The sequence below is a fragment of the Ovis canadensis genome, chromosome 1 (genome assembly GCF_042477335.2).
Source record: "Ovis canadensis isolate MfBH-ARS-UI-01 breed Bighorn chromosome 1, ARS-UI_OviCan_v2, whole genome shotgun sequence".
Taxonomy (NCBI): domain Eukaryota; kingdom Metazoa; phylum Chordata; class Mammalia; order Artiodactyla; family Bovidae; genus Ovis; species Ovis canadensis.
Window position 1 is genome coordinate 204474073 of NC_091245.1, and position 13131 is coordinate 204487203.

Here is a 13131-nt window from a genome sequence, read left to right on the forward strand (position 1 = left end):
ATATGTTTATTTCTGCTCCCTGCTCCCCACAGCTAGGCTGTTTTTGTTCTATTCACTTGCATATATCTCCAGTGCCTACAACTATATCTGGCACATGGCAGGTGGAGGTTAAATATTTGTTGAATGAATGAAAGAATAATTGGTAGCGTTAGGTCACTGGGAAAGCTGTAGGGCACAAATTCTGCATCACAAATGAAGAGGAGCTGAAAATAGCAGATACCACAGGATTACCTGGAGCCCTCTGCCAAAAGGCTGTGAAGATGGATCCAAAATAGGGAGTAACCTGCCCCTTGCCTGCAGCCTGTCTGCCCCTTGCCTTTCCCTCCACCCTCCTGCTCCTATCACCTACTCCTGCCTGTTCATCCTTGTGAGAGGAAGCAGTTCTCCCACCCACCCTCCTGTATGGTATAACCCACAAGGAAACAGAGAGGTAAATTCTGGAATTGCTACAGACTGGAAGAGTTGATAATTCACATTTTTCCATTTCATGTCACAAGAAAGATATATGACACCTCTGCTATCCTACACTACATATAGTTTTACCCTAGCCATATGGAGAGTTCTCAATGCCATTAAAAAGATTTATATTCAAGGAAGTTTATCCATGGCATTATTTGTATTTAAAAAAACACCTGGAGATGATCTAAATGCCCACTTCTTTGTTTTTCAGTCACTCAGTCATGTCGGACTCTCTGGGACCCATGGACTGCAGCACACCAGGCTTCCATGTCCTTCACCATCTCCCAGAACTTGCTCAGACTCAGGTCCATTGAGTCAGTGATGCCATCCAACCATCTCATCCTGTGGGGGAAAAAAAAAAAAAGTTAGCTTTTTAACTAAGCTAATCCCTACCAGGGCAAGTAGCAACCCATTAAGAGACTAGGTGTTCAAACAGAAGTCAGTGATGCCGTTTTCTTTGTAATTGGAAGGCATTCTAAGCTGATGCCTCAACATTTATTTAGGGTCCTCTTGATAGGAAGAGTTTGCTTTTTCGGTCTGCCCAGCCAAGAGAATGAGAGAATGGGCAGGACTCTGCTCTCAACGTTCAGCTCTGCACTCCCTTGCCTATGTTTGCTTCTTACTTCCAAGTGTAATTAACTCAACCCAGTAAATCCACAACTAGAAAGCTGTGCAACACGTGACAAAAGCTTTAGAGTATGACCATCCCAATCCTCCCTCTTGGACACTTTGTAAAATTTCCCTAAACTTCAGTTTCTTCATTTATAAAATGGGGGGTGGGGGCAGTGATTGTAGTATCTCCCTCTTACAGATGTGGTGAGGATTACATGAAATTAAACTACTTAGTCTTCCCAGGTGGTTCAGTAGTTAAGACTCCACACTTCCATTGCTGGGGAACTAAGATCCTGCATGCCATGGGGCCAAAAAAACCAAACAAACTGAAAGCCAAGCCATGCAGTCTAAGCCAGAGGCCCCAGCTCCCATGGTCCTGACTGGGGGTGGTAGACAAATACCATAAAGAGGAAGCAAGTGAGGACACCTCCTTAGAGAAATTCTTGGATTATCAGGAGGAATTGGGGCTGGCTGGGCATGGGAAGAGGATTCGGGAAATTTAGCTGGTTGAGCATCAAATACTGTTTTGTAATCGCTCATTCAGCTTCTCACTTTGGCATGCTGATATGGTCTGAGAAGATCTGTGTTACACTTAAAAAGCTCAGTCATTCAGCAAGGTAGCAGCATACAAGATCAACATACAGAAATGCGTTGCATTTCTTTATACTAACAATGAAATATCAGAAAGGAAATGTCAAAACAAAAATAAAATCCCTTTTTAAATTGCATTAAAAAATACTTAGGAATAAACCTGATCAAAGAGGTAAAAGACTTTTATGCCGAGAACTACTAAACATTTAATAGAGGAAACTGAAGATGACTCAAAGAAATGGAAAGATAGTCCATGCTCTCAAACTGGAAGAATTAATAAAGTTAAAATGGCCATACTACCAAATGTAATCTACAGGTGTCTTTCAATCCATATCAGAAAACTCAGTCCACTCTGTGTGTGTGTGTGTTAGTTGCTTAGTTGTGTCCGACTCATTGAGTCTTCTTTTAATGATGCTGGCCCTATGAATATTCTGATGAGGACAATATTAACATTAAGATATTCCATTTTACCCTACCAAACCAGCAAAAGAAAATCATATCAGAAAATTCTCTGGTGGTCCTGTGGTTAGGACTCTGTGCTTCCAAGCAGAGGGCTCTGGTTCTAACCCTTATTTAGGGAACTAACTCTCCTGAGACACACAGCACCCCCCAAAGAAAGTCTGATGTGATGTGTATCAGAAGACAAAGTTTTCCTTTCTTTCACATCTGTCCAGTTCAGAAGATGTCTTCCTGTATGCCACACTTTGTTTTCTGTGTCTTCTTCTACATTTTCACAATGACACCTGTCCAACTACTAGCAAATGATTAAAGGAAACAATAAAAAGAAAACACCTAGAGGAAAATGTAAAGATACATTAATTTCACTCAGGATGAGGACTTTTTCAGTCTATATGTGATAAAGAAATTCCTAACAAAGAAAATCTGCAGCTCTGTCTACATGAAAATTTAGAGTGTCTTGTGGTCGATACAAACTGGGATAGCTGCCCAGCTCATACTAATTTCCCATTGACCATTTTTGTTCCATTGCTTCTTTTCTCGGTAATAGACCTGCCTCCCAGCAGAGGCATGTAACCTAGGCTAGCCAATTATAGTGTCTCTCTGTTCCCACTTCCTATTCATTTTTTTGTCTATTAATTCATTCCATAACTGTTTCTGGAGTGAGGATTCAGTGATGAACAAAATATTCTGGTATTTTCTTGAAGCTTTGGATTTAGGGAGAAATAAGCATTAATCAAACACTTATGCTAATAAACACATAATTATAAACAGAAATTTGTAAGGCCTCTCCAGACAGCCATTTTGCTTTTTTGCTTTTCCATGGGGATGGTCTTGATCCCTGTCTCCTGTACAATGTCACGAACCTCATTCCATAGTTCATCAGGCACTCTGTCTATCAGATCTAGGCCCTTAAATCTATTTCTCACTTCCACTGTATAATCATAAGGGATTGATTTAGGTCATACCTGAATGGTCTAGCGGTTTTCCCTACTTTCTTCAATTTAAGTCTGAATTTGGTAATAAGAAGTTCATAATCTGAGCCACAGTCAGCTCCTGGTCTTGTTTTTGTTGACTGTATAGAGCTTCTCCATCTTTGGCTGCAAAGAATATAATCAATCTGATTTCGGTGTTGACCATCTGGTGATGTCCATGTGTAGAGTCTTCTCTTGTGTTGTTGGAAGAGGGTGTTTGCTATGACCAGTGCATGTTCTTGGCAAAACTCTATTAGTCTTTGCCCTGCTTCATTCCATATTCCAAGGCCAAATTTGCCTGTTACTCCAGGTGTTTCTTGACTTCCTACTTTTGCATTCCAGTCCCTTATAATGAAAAGGACATCTTTTTTGGGTGTTAGTTCTAGAAGGTCTTGTAGGTCTTCATAGAACCATTCAACTTCAGCTTCTTCAGCGTTACTGGTTGGGGCATAGACTTGGATTACTGTGATATTGAATGGTTTGCCTTGGAAATGAACAGAGATCATTCTGTCGTTTTTGAGATTGGATCCAAGTACTGCATTTCGGACTCTTTTGTTGTCCATGATGGCTACTCCATTTCTTCTGAGGGATTCCTGAATTGCCAACATCCGCTGGATCATCGAAAAAGCAAGAGAGTTCCAGAAAAGCATCTATTTCTGCTTTACTGACTATGCCAAAGCCTTTGACTGTGTGGATCACAATCAACTGTGGAAAGTTCTGAAAGAGATGGGAATACCAGACCACCTGACCTGTGTCTTGAGAAATCTGTATGCAGGTCAGGAAGCAACACTTAAAACTGGACATGGAACAACAGACTGGTTCCAAATAGGAAAAGGAGTACGTCAAGGCTGTATATTGTCACCGTGCTTGTTTAACTTATATGCAGAGTACATCATGAGAAATGCTGGACTGGAAGAAGCACAAGATGGAATCAAGATTGCCGGGAGAAATCTCAATAACCTCAGATATGCAGATGACACCACCCGTATGGCAGAAAGTGAAGAGGAACTAAAAAGCCTCTTGATGAAAGTGAAAGAAGAGAGTGAAAAAGTTGGCTTAAAGCTCAACATTCCGAAGATCACGGCATCCGGTCCCATCACTTCATGGGAAATGGATGGGGAAACAGTGGAAACAGTGTCAGACTTTATTTTTTGGGCTCCAAAATCATAGCAGATGGTGACTGCAGCCATGAAATTAAAAGATGCTTACTCCTTGGAAGAAAAGTTATTGCCAACCTAGATAGCATATTCAAAAGCAGAGACATTACTTTGCTGACTAAAGTCCGTCTAGTCAAGGCTATGGTTTTTCCTGTGGTCATGTATGGATGTGAGAGTTGGACTGTGAAGAAGGCTGAGCGCTGAAGAATTGATGCATTTGAACTGTGGTGTTGGAGAAGACTCTTGAGAGTCCCTTGGATTGCAAGGAGATCCAACCCGTCCATTCTGATGATCAGCCCTGGGATTTCTTTGGAAGGAATGATGCTAAAGCTGAAACTCCAGTACTTTGGCCACCTCACGTGAAGAGTTGACTCATTGAAAAAGACCCTGATGCTGGGAGGGATTGGGGCCAGGAGGAGAAGGGGATGACAGAGTATGAGATGGCTGGATGGCATCACCGACTCAATGGACGTGAGTCTGAGTGAACTCCAGGAGTTGGTGATGGACAGGGAGGCCTGGCGTGCTGCAATTCATGGAGTTGCAAAGAGTCGGACACGACTGAGTGATTGAACTGAACTGAGAAGTAGGGAGGAGCGCAGTGAGGATGGAAGGAGTGTCACTGGAGATGAAAGGTGAAGCATTGGGTCAAATAAACCATTGGGACTTCCCCAATGCCTCAGTGGGTAAAGAATCTGCCTGCAATGCAGGAGACAGAGTAGATGGGATCGGAGCCCTGGGTTGGGAAGATCCCCTGGAGGAGGAAATGGCAACCCACTTCAGTATTCTTGCTGAAAAATCATATGGACGGAGGGGCCTGGCAGGCTACAGTACATGGGGTCACAAAGAGTTAGACATGACTGAGCGACTAAACACAAACCAGGTGAAAGGGATAATGAGGGCAGAGAGAAGACTGCAGGTAAGGAGAACCACACCTTCTGTCAGTGCTAAGAGCAATAGGAGATTAGCAGAGATAATCCTATCACTGGTTGTTAAAGAAATGCAAATTAAACAACTAACCTTTTATTGGACTTCCCTGGTGACTCAGATGGTAAAGCGTCTGCCTACAATGCAGGAGACCTGGGTTAGATCACTGGGTGGGGAAGATCCCCTGCAGAAGGAAATGGCACCCCACTCCAGTACTATTGCCTGGAAAATCCCATGGACAGAGGAGCCTGGTAGGCTACAGTCCCTGGGGTCGCAAAGAGTCGGACACGGCTGAGTGACTTCACTTTCACTTTCAACCTTTTCTATTAGATTCCTGGCTCAGAGGGTAAAGGGTCTGCCTACACTGTGGGAAACCGGGTTTGATCCCTGGGTGGGGAAGATCCTCTGGAGAGGGAAATGGCAACCCACTCCAGTACTCTTGCCTGGAAAATCCCACGGACTGAGGAGCCTGATAGGCTACAGTCCATGGCGTCGCAAAGAGTCGGACACGACTGAGTGACTTCACTTCACTTCACTTTAGATTAGCAAAAGTTTTTAATTTTGACCCCCATGGTATGGTGAACATCCATAGATTGTGACCAAGAGTGTAAATTAATACAACTTTTTTGGAAACTGAGTTGACAGTATGTTTCCAAAGTCCTAAAAAAGAGATCTAGTACACAGTATAATGAATATAGACAATAATATTTTACTACTAAAAAAAGAATCCTAAAAAAGATCATGTTTGTTGACAAAGAATTGTTTCTACAAACCTATGCTAAACCCCCTCAAAAATTACTTTAAAAGCTCAGATGTAAATTTATGAACAAAAAAATATTCAGTGAAGTATTATTTCAAATGTCAAAAAATTAGAAAAAACAAAGAAAATGATTAAATTATGTATAGCCATATGGTAGAATAGTATACAGCCAACAGTGCACGTGCAAGATATAGTGCTTTTCTAGTTAGAGGAAAGAATCCAATTAAAATGTTCCACTGCCAATAAAATATGTTAGCATTCAATGCATAATTTGTTGCTTAATAACTACTTGTTGAATACAAATTCATGATTGACAACAAATAAGATTAATGAAGCCTAGATGCATCATAAGATTTTAACATATATCTAATTTTGTATTTGTAGATGGAACTGCCTACTTGACAACGTCTGCTTCCATATTTCATAACATCTCAAACTTACTGAGTTCAAAATCAAACCCTAATCCCCTCCCAGTTTTTAACTCTTTCCCTTTCAGGCTTCCCCAGTCTGGCACACCACAGCCTTTTTTGAGAGCTTCTTGATGTCTCCATCCCCTCACCCTTCTCCAAGTCCATTCAATTCTGTCTTCAAAATAGATCTAAGATCTGCTCATGTCTCTCTGTCTCCTTTGTCACCACTGTATAGCAATGGTCTCTCTCTCCTGGACCAATGCAATAGCTTCATAAGTGAGTGGTCAAGTTTCCACCTCCCTCCAACTCATTCTCTATCCAATGGAGAATGTGATCATATAAAAATAAAAACTGAGTCAACTCTTCCCCTACTGAAAACATTCCAATGGCTTTCCGCTGTATTTACATAACATTCAACACCCTTCTATGACCTACATAATAATTGATAACTTATTATGGGCTAGGGGTCGCTAAGAGTCAGACACGGCTGAGAGACTTCACTTTCACTTTTCACTTTCATGCATTGGAGAAGGAAATGGCAACCCACTCCAGTGTTCTTGCCTGGAGAATCCCAGGGACAGGGGAGCCTGGTGGGCTGCCGTCTATGGGGTCGCACAGAGTCGGACACGACTGAAGCGACTTAGTAGCAGCAGCATGGGCTAGACAATTATCCTAAATGTTTTATATTTACTAACTCAAGGAATTTTAACAAAGCCTGTGAAGTAGGCGTTCTCGTAATTTCTAATTTACAGACAAGGCAAATGAGGCACAGAGGTTAAATTTGCCTAAGGGCTCTCAGTAATGGTGGAAACAGAGTTCAACCCCAGGTGGTCTAGACCCTGCTCTTAGCACCACTAGCCCCCTCCAATTCTTAGCTGTGCTCACGGGGATCCCGTGGTCTGGTCACTAGGCTCCTGGAGACTGACCAACTGTCCTTATATTAATGCATTTGTGCCCTGGCCTGACCCTCCCAGAGACACGGTTTCTACTTCTCTTTAAATAGCTGCTGCTTCTCATCTGTGTAAAAGAGGAATAATAAAATAGATGATGGCACATACTTACAGTGGAATACCATGCAACTAGTTTTAAAATATGAACTGAATGTATATGTACTAATATGGAATTTAGTGCATTTTAGATTGCTAAGTGAAAAAAAGCCAACCTATAGGATAGTATATTAAAATAAAAGAATATGTATAGCATATTAATAAATTTGTCTACCTATCAAAAGTCTAAAGGTTCAGACATTAAATTTTTAACTGAGGTTACCTCTGAGGAGTGAGATGGAAAAAAAAGAGTAAGAAAAAGGACTTTCACTTTCTACATTGTACAGTTCTTGTTTGAATATTTTTATTCCCAGACTACATTAGTAATATAATAATAATTCTAAGGCAAATATTTTCTTTATATGTAAATGTCTGATTGCTAAATTTTGTCATCTGGTATTCTAATTTTTGCTACTTTTATCCCTTTCCCAGTTTTCTCTAGGTAGCTAGAAAAGATGCCTAATTTAATTCTTTAATTTTTTTATAGGCTGAGCTTTTCTTTAGTGTTCACGATACTTCAAAATGATTGGCTGTTTCACCACAATTATTTACATTATGCAGCCATAGCCATTATTATTAACTAAATGTTTTCCTAATTGCCTCTGAGCTCTAAGCTGGTTCATGAAAATCAGCCTTAACTAAGTCGCCAACTTTTGATTTCCATGCTCATGTTTCCAAGCAATGATCAAGTGTTCAGCCACTTTGTTGTTGTTGTTCAGTTGCTCAGGCCTGTCCGATTCTTTGTGACCCCATGGGCTGTAGCATACCAGGCTTTCCTGTCCTTCCCCATCTCCTGGAGCTTGCTCAAACTCATGTCCATTCAGTCACTTTATCTGCTATTGGTTCTCTGAGTGTTACTGAGTCCAAGCTCATACTGATCAATGCATGACAGGCCAATAAATCAAGACACAAAGTGTTGAGGCAAGAAATAGCAACTTTATTCAGAAATCCAGCAGACAGAGAAGATGGCAGACTAGTATCGCAAAGAATCATCTTACCCAAATCAGAATTTAGGCTTCTTTTATATGAAAAGGGACATCTTTTTTGGGGGGGGTGGGGGGGGCGTTAATTCTAGAAGATCTTGTAGGTCTTCATAGAACTGTTCTGCAGCCATGAAATTAAAAGACACATGCTCCTTGGAAGAAAAGCTATGACCAACCTAGACAGCATATTAGAAAGCAGAGACAGTACTTTGCCGACAAAGGTCTATATAGTTAAAGCTATGGTTTTTCTAGTAGTCACGTATGGATGTGAGAGTTGGACCATAAAGAAAGCTGAGTCCTGAATATTCATTGGAAGGACTGATGCTGAAGCTGAAGCTCCAATACTTTGGCCACCTGATGGGAAGAGCTGACTTATTAAAAAGACCCTGATGCTGGGAAAGATTGAAGGCAGGAGGAGAAAGGGATAACAGAGCATGAGATGGTTGGATGGCATCACCAACTTGATGGACATGAGTTTGAACAAGCTCTGAGAGTTGGTGATGGACAGGGAAGCCTAGAATGCTGCAGTCCACGGGGTCACAAAGTCAGGCACTACTGAGCAAGTGAACTGAACTGAACTGATACTAAAAGGGAAGGGGGTGTGACTGGTTGTCACAGACTTCCTGGTGCCGACCAGACTCCAGAGAGCATGTGACAATGCTTTAATCTTGTAGGTGTCCATGTAGGTCCTGTCACTATGTTCCTGTACACCTCCAAAAGGACAAATGTTATTTCCTGTACTACAACTTTTTATCTCTGTACGAATGATCTACAACTTTTTATCTTCATGTGAATGAAAAGTGTTAATGGCTCTAAAGGTCAAGCCTGGGAGGCAGAGCCTTGAGAAAGGGCTATCATGTGTATTTCAGGCTCTAGGCAACATTCTTTTAAATTAGGGTACATTGTTCTGAGAAATATTTTTCATTAAATTCAATAAATCTGAAAAAAAAGAAAAAATTAAGGTACAAAGCCAGCATGACAAAGCACAAGCAACAGAGCACAAAGGTTAGAACTAAGAGAATAAACTCAGTATGGACTCACATTTGCTGTTTTCTGTTACATGAGGACATCACTCCTTTGAGCATCTTGTTTATTCAGTGAAAGGTTTTCCTGACCATCTCTATACCGGGTAATTCTAGTTCAGGATGTATATTCCACTCACACCTTCCCTAAGCCCCAGACTGTTATAACCAGTACTCACTAGACACCTTCATTTGGATGTCCTAAATTGAAGTCATCTTTCTGCCCCACCTTCCCTCATTTCCCCTTAGTTCATGGTACCATTGTCCTTCACCTGGTCACCCAAGCCAGAACCCAGAAGTTGGTCTAGTTATTCTCTTTCCTTCACTTTCACATCTCTGTAGTATCTTGGGAGACCTCTCCTGAGAACAATTCTGAACCAGTTAAAGTCCAATCACACAGTAATAAGAGTAAGTGCATGCTCAGTTTCACAGTCATGTCCAACTCTTTGCAACCCCATGGAGAGTAGACTGCCATGTTCTTCTGTTCATGGAATTTTCCAGGCAAGAATACTAGAGTGGGTTACCATTTCCTAATCCAAGTAATATGAATAGAGAAAGTTTAATATAAAAATATATTGGGGGAGAGGGCCTCAGTTCTATAAAGAGATATAATAATTAAATTTGGGGCCAGCCTCTGATTTTCCTGTAGTTCAGTTCAGTTGCTCAGTTGTGTCCAACTCTTTGCCAGGCTTCCCTGTCCATCACCAACTCCTGGAGCTTATTCAAACTCATGTCCATTGAGTTGGTGATGCCATCCAACCAACTCATCCTCTGCCCCTTCTCCTGCTGCCTTCAATCTTTCCCATAAGTGATAGAATAAGCCTCATTTAGAGAGTACACCAAGTGGGAACATTATTTACTCATGTACGTGTGTCTCTGTGTGTGTGTGGACATATACATATATATATATATATATATATATCTCCCCTGTTGTTGTTTAGTCACTAAATCATGTCTGACTCTTTTGCAATGCCATGAACTATAGCCCACCAGTCACCTCTGTCCAGGGGATTTCCCAGGCAAGAATATTGGAATGGGTTGCTTTTTCCTTCTCCAGGGGATCTTCCCAACCCAGGGATCAAACCCATGTCTCCTGCATTGGCAAGCAGATTTTTTACCACTGAGCCACCAGGGAAGCCCCTATATATCTCCCCTACCAAGGTATAAACTTTTTATGGTCATTTTTTACCATCTTTTTTTCACTGTATCCTCATATTCCCATCATCAAGACCAGTCAGGCCCACCCTTCCAGAGTCTTCTCACCCACTGTTTACTCTTCATTCTTGCTGTCATGAGGGTCCAGTCCTCCTCACCTCATGGGTATATGGAACATAGTACAGGGACCATGTTCCACAAGGCCACTCATTCAACAGCCCGGCACTATGCAAGGTGCTGAAGATACAGACATGAACGGATATATAAACCTTCCAGCCTGATGTCCATGTCTTTGCGAGGACAATCTTTCCTGCTTTCAGCAAGTCAGTTCCCTTCTCAGGAACCTATAATGGCATGTTGTTGCCTACTCAGTAAATTTTAAATTCATACTTTGCTTTCTTTCACTTACTCAACAAATGTTACTGAAGGGTTACTATGTGCCAGGCACTGGTACTATGGCTAAAGTGGGGAAGACAGACATAAAAGCCAAAATCACAGGAATAATTATATAATTATATAATAATAATTATTATTATTTGGTTTGGGGGCCCATGCAGTATAGCATGCAGAGTCTTAATTCCCCAACCAGAGATCACACCTGTGCCCCCTGCAGTGGAAGCTTGGAGTCTTAGCACTGGACCACCAGGGAAGTCCATAAGTACTATTGCTTAGTTACATTTATTATGAATGATATGAGGGGTGCTTATAAGAGTATATAAACAAGGTATCTAATCTATTCTAAAGCAAGACAAGACCAGAGATCTGAGTTGGAGCCCAGGTTTAGATGTGTGTTGGGAGGAAGGTAGTTGTTAAATGCCCCAGGAAGAGGGAACAGTTCATTCAAAGGTATAGCTTTGATGATACATGGAGTGTGAGAAGCTGTGTGCCTACTGCATAGAAAATAAGGAAAACAGTGGCAGGTAAGGAACAAACCATGCAGAGACTTGCAGATTGTATTAAGGTTTTTGAACTTCTTCTAAAAGTTATGAGAAGCCACTGAAGGTTTCAAAGCATGCGATACCATGGCCTGACTTACATTTTTCTTTCTCTCAACAGTTTATTATGAAAATATTTAGAGAGGAGAGGACTGTACAGTGAACACCCATATTGTTGACTTACAAAGATTTTACTACTAACATTTTACTCCTGACTTAAATTTTTAAATTACATCACACAGAAAGGTATGCAGGTGTTAAAAAGGAGGAAATAAATTTAATTTCTTCATCCTAGGGAGAATAGGACACGACTGAGCGACTTCACTTTCGCTTTTTACTTTCATGCATTGGAGAAGGAAACGGCAACCCACTCCAGTGTTCTTGCCTGGAGAATCCCAGGGACAGGAAGCCGTCTATGGGGTCGCAGAGTCGGACACGACTGAAGCGACTTAGCAGCAGCAGCAACAGGGAGAATAGAAAAAAGTTTAGAAACAGTACAGTCTAGCTGATACAATGATTTGGTGTGGTGCTCAGTTATATCTGACTTTTTGCAACCCAATGGACTGTAGTCAGCCAAGTTCCTCTGTCCATGAAATTTCCCAGGCAAGGATACTGGAGTATCCATTTCCTCCTGTAGGAGATCTTCCTGACCCAGGGATCAAACCCATGTCTCTCAAGTCTCCTGCATTGCTGGTGGATTATTTAAGGCTGAGCCACCAGGAGCCTCCCTGATACAGTGATTAGAAATCATTAAATACAGAAAAGCACAAGGGATCGTCACAAAACTCCAAGCACAATTATTGGGAAAAAGTGTATTAGAGTTGTTTTTTCAGGTACATGCTGTATCATTTTAATTTTGAAATGATAAGGTAATATTTTTGAATTTTTTATAACATGATTTTCTCTTATTAGAACTTGAGATATAGTGTTTAAAGAGGTAAAAACGCCACAAAAGGTAAAAACTCCACTAAAGTGTCTAAGATAATTTGCACTTCATCAGATAAGTGAGTTGATGAAGCCGACAAATGGTGGCAAGAGGAATGGGGAAAAAAAAAGATAAATTTTAAAAATATATGAAAAGTAGAATTAATGAGAAGTATTAACTAATTAAATGAGGGAAAGAGAGAAGAAAATTTTATCAGAGATGTTTCTAGGGCATATTATTAAAATGGTTATGCTAATTTTTATAAGCCTCTGAAATATCCAGGTAAATATTCCAGTAAGCACCTAGAATTTAAACATGGAACTGTAGGGGATGGGTGTTGAAGTAAATATAGATTTGGAATCCATAATCATATAGGTTCCTGACTTAAGCTATGAAAGCAATGAAGTTGACTCTGAAGAACATGTAAAAAGAGAGGACAATTGTTACCTTGCGTCATCACAAAATCTCTGGATCTCAGGTACCTTAAGTTCTAATGCTGTTCCAGATGACTATTTTAAATCAAGCAAGAATCAAATTGCCAGTTCTTACAACTCAATGATAAAAAGTAATAGTGGGCAAATTATCTGAATATTTTCCCAAAGAAAATCTACAAATGGCCAATAAACACATGAAAAGATGCTCATCGTTATTCTTAGGAATAGGCAAATCAAAACCACAATAGCATACCACTTCACATCCACTAGGGTATCTATAATTAAATG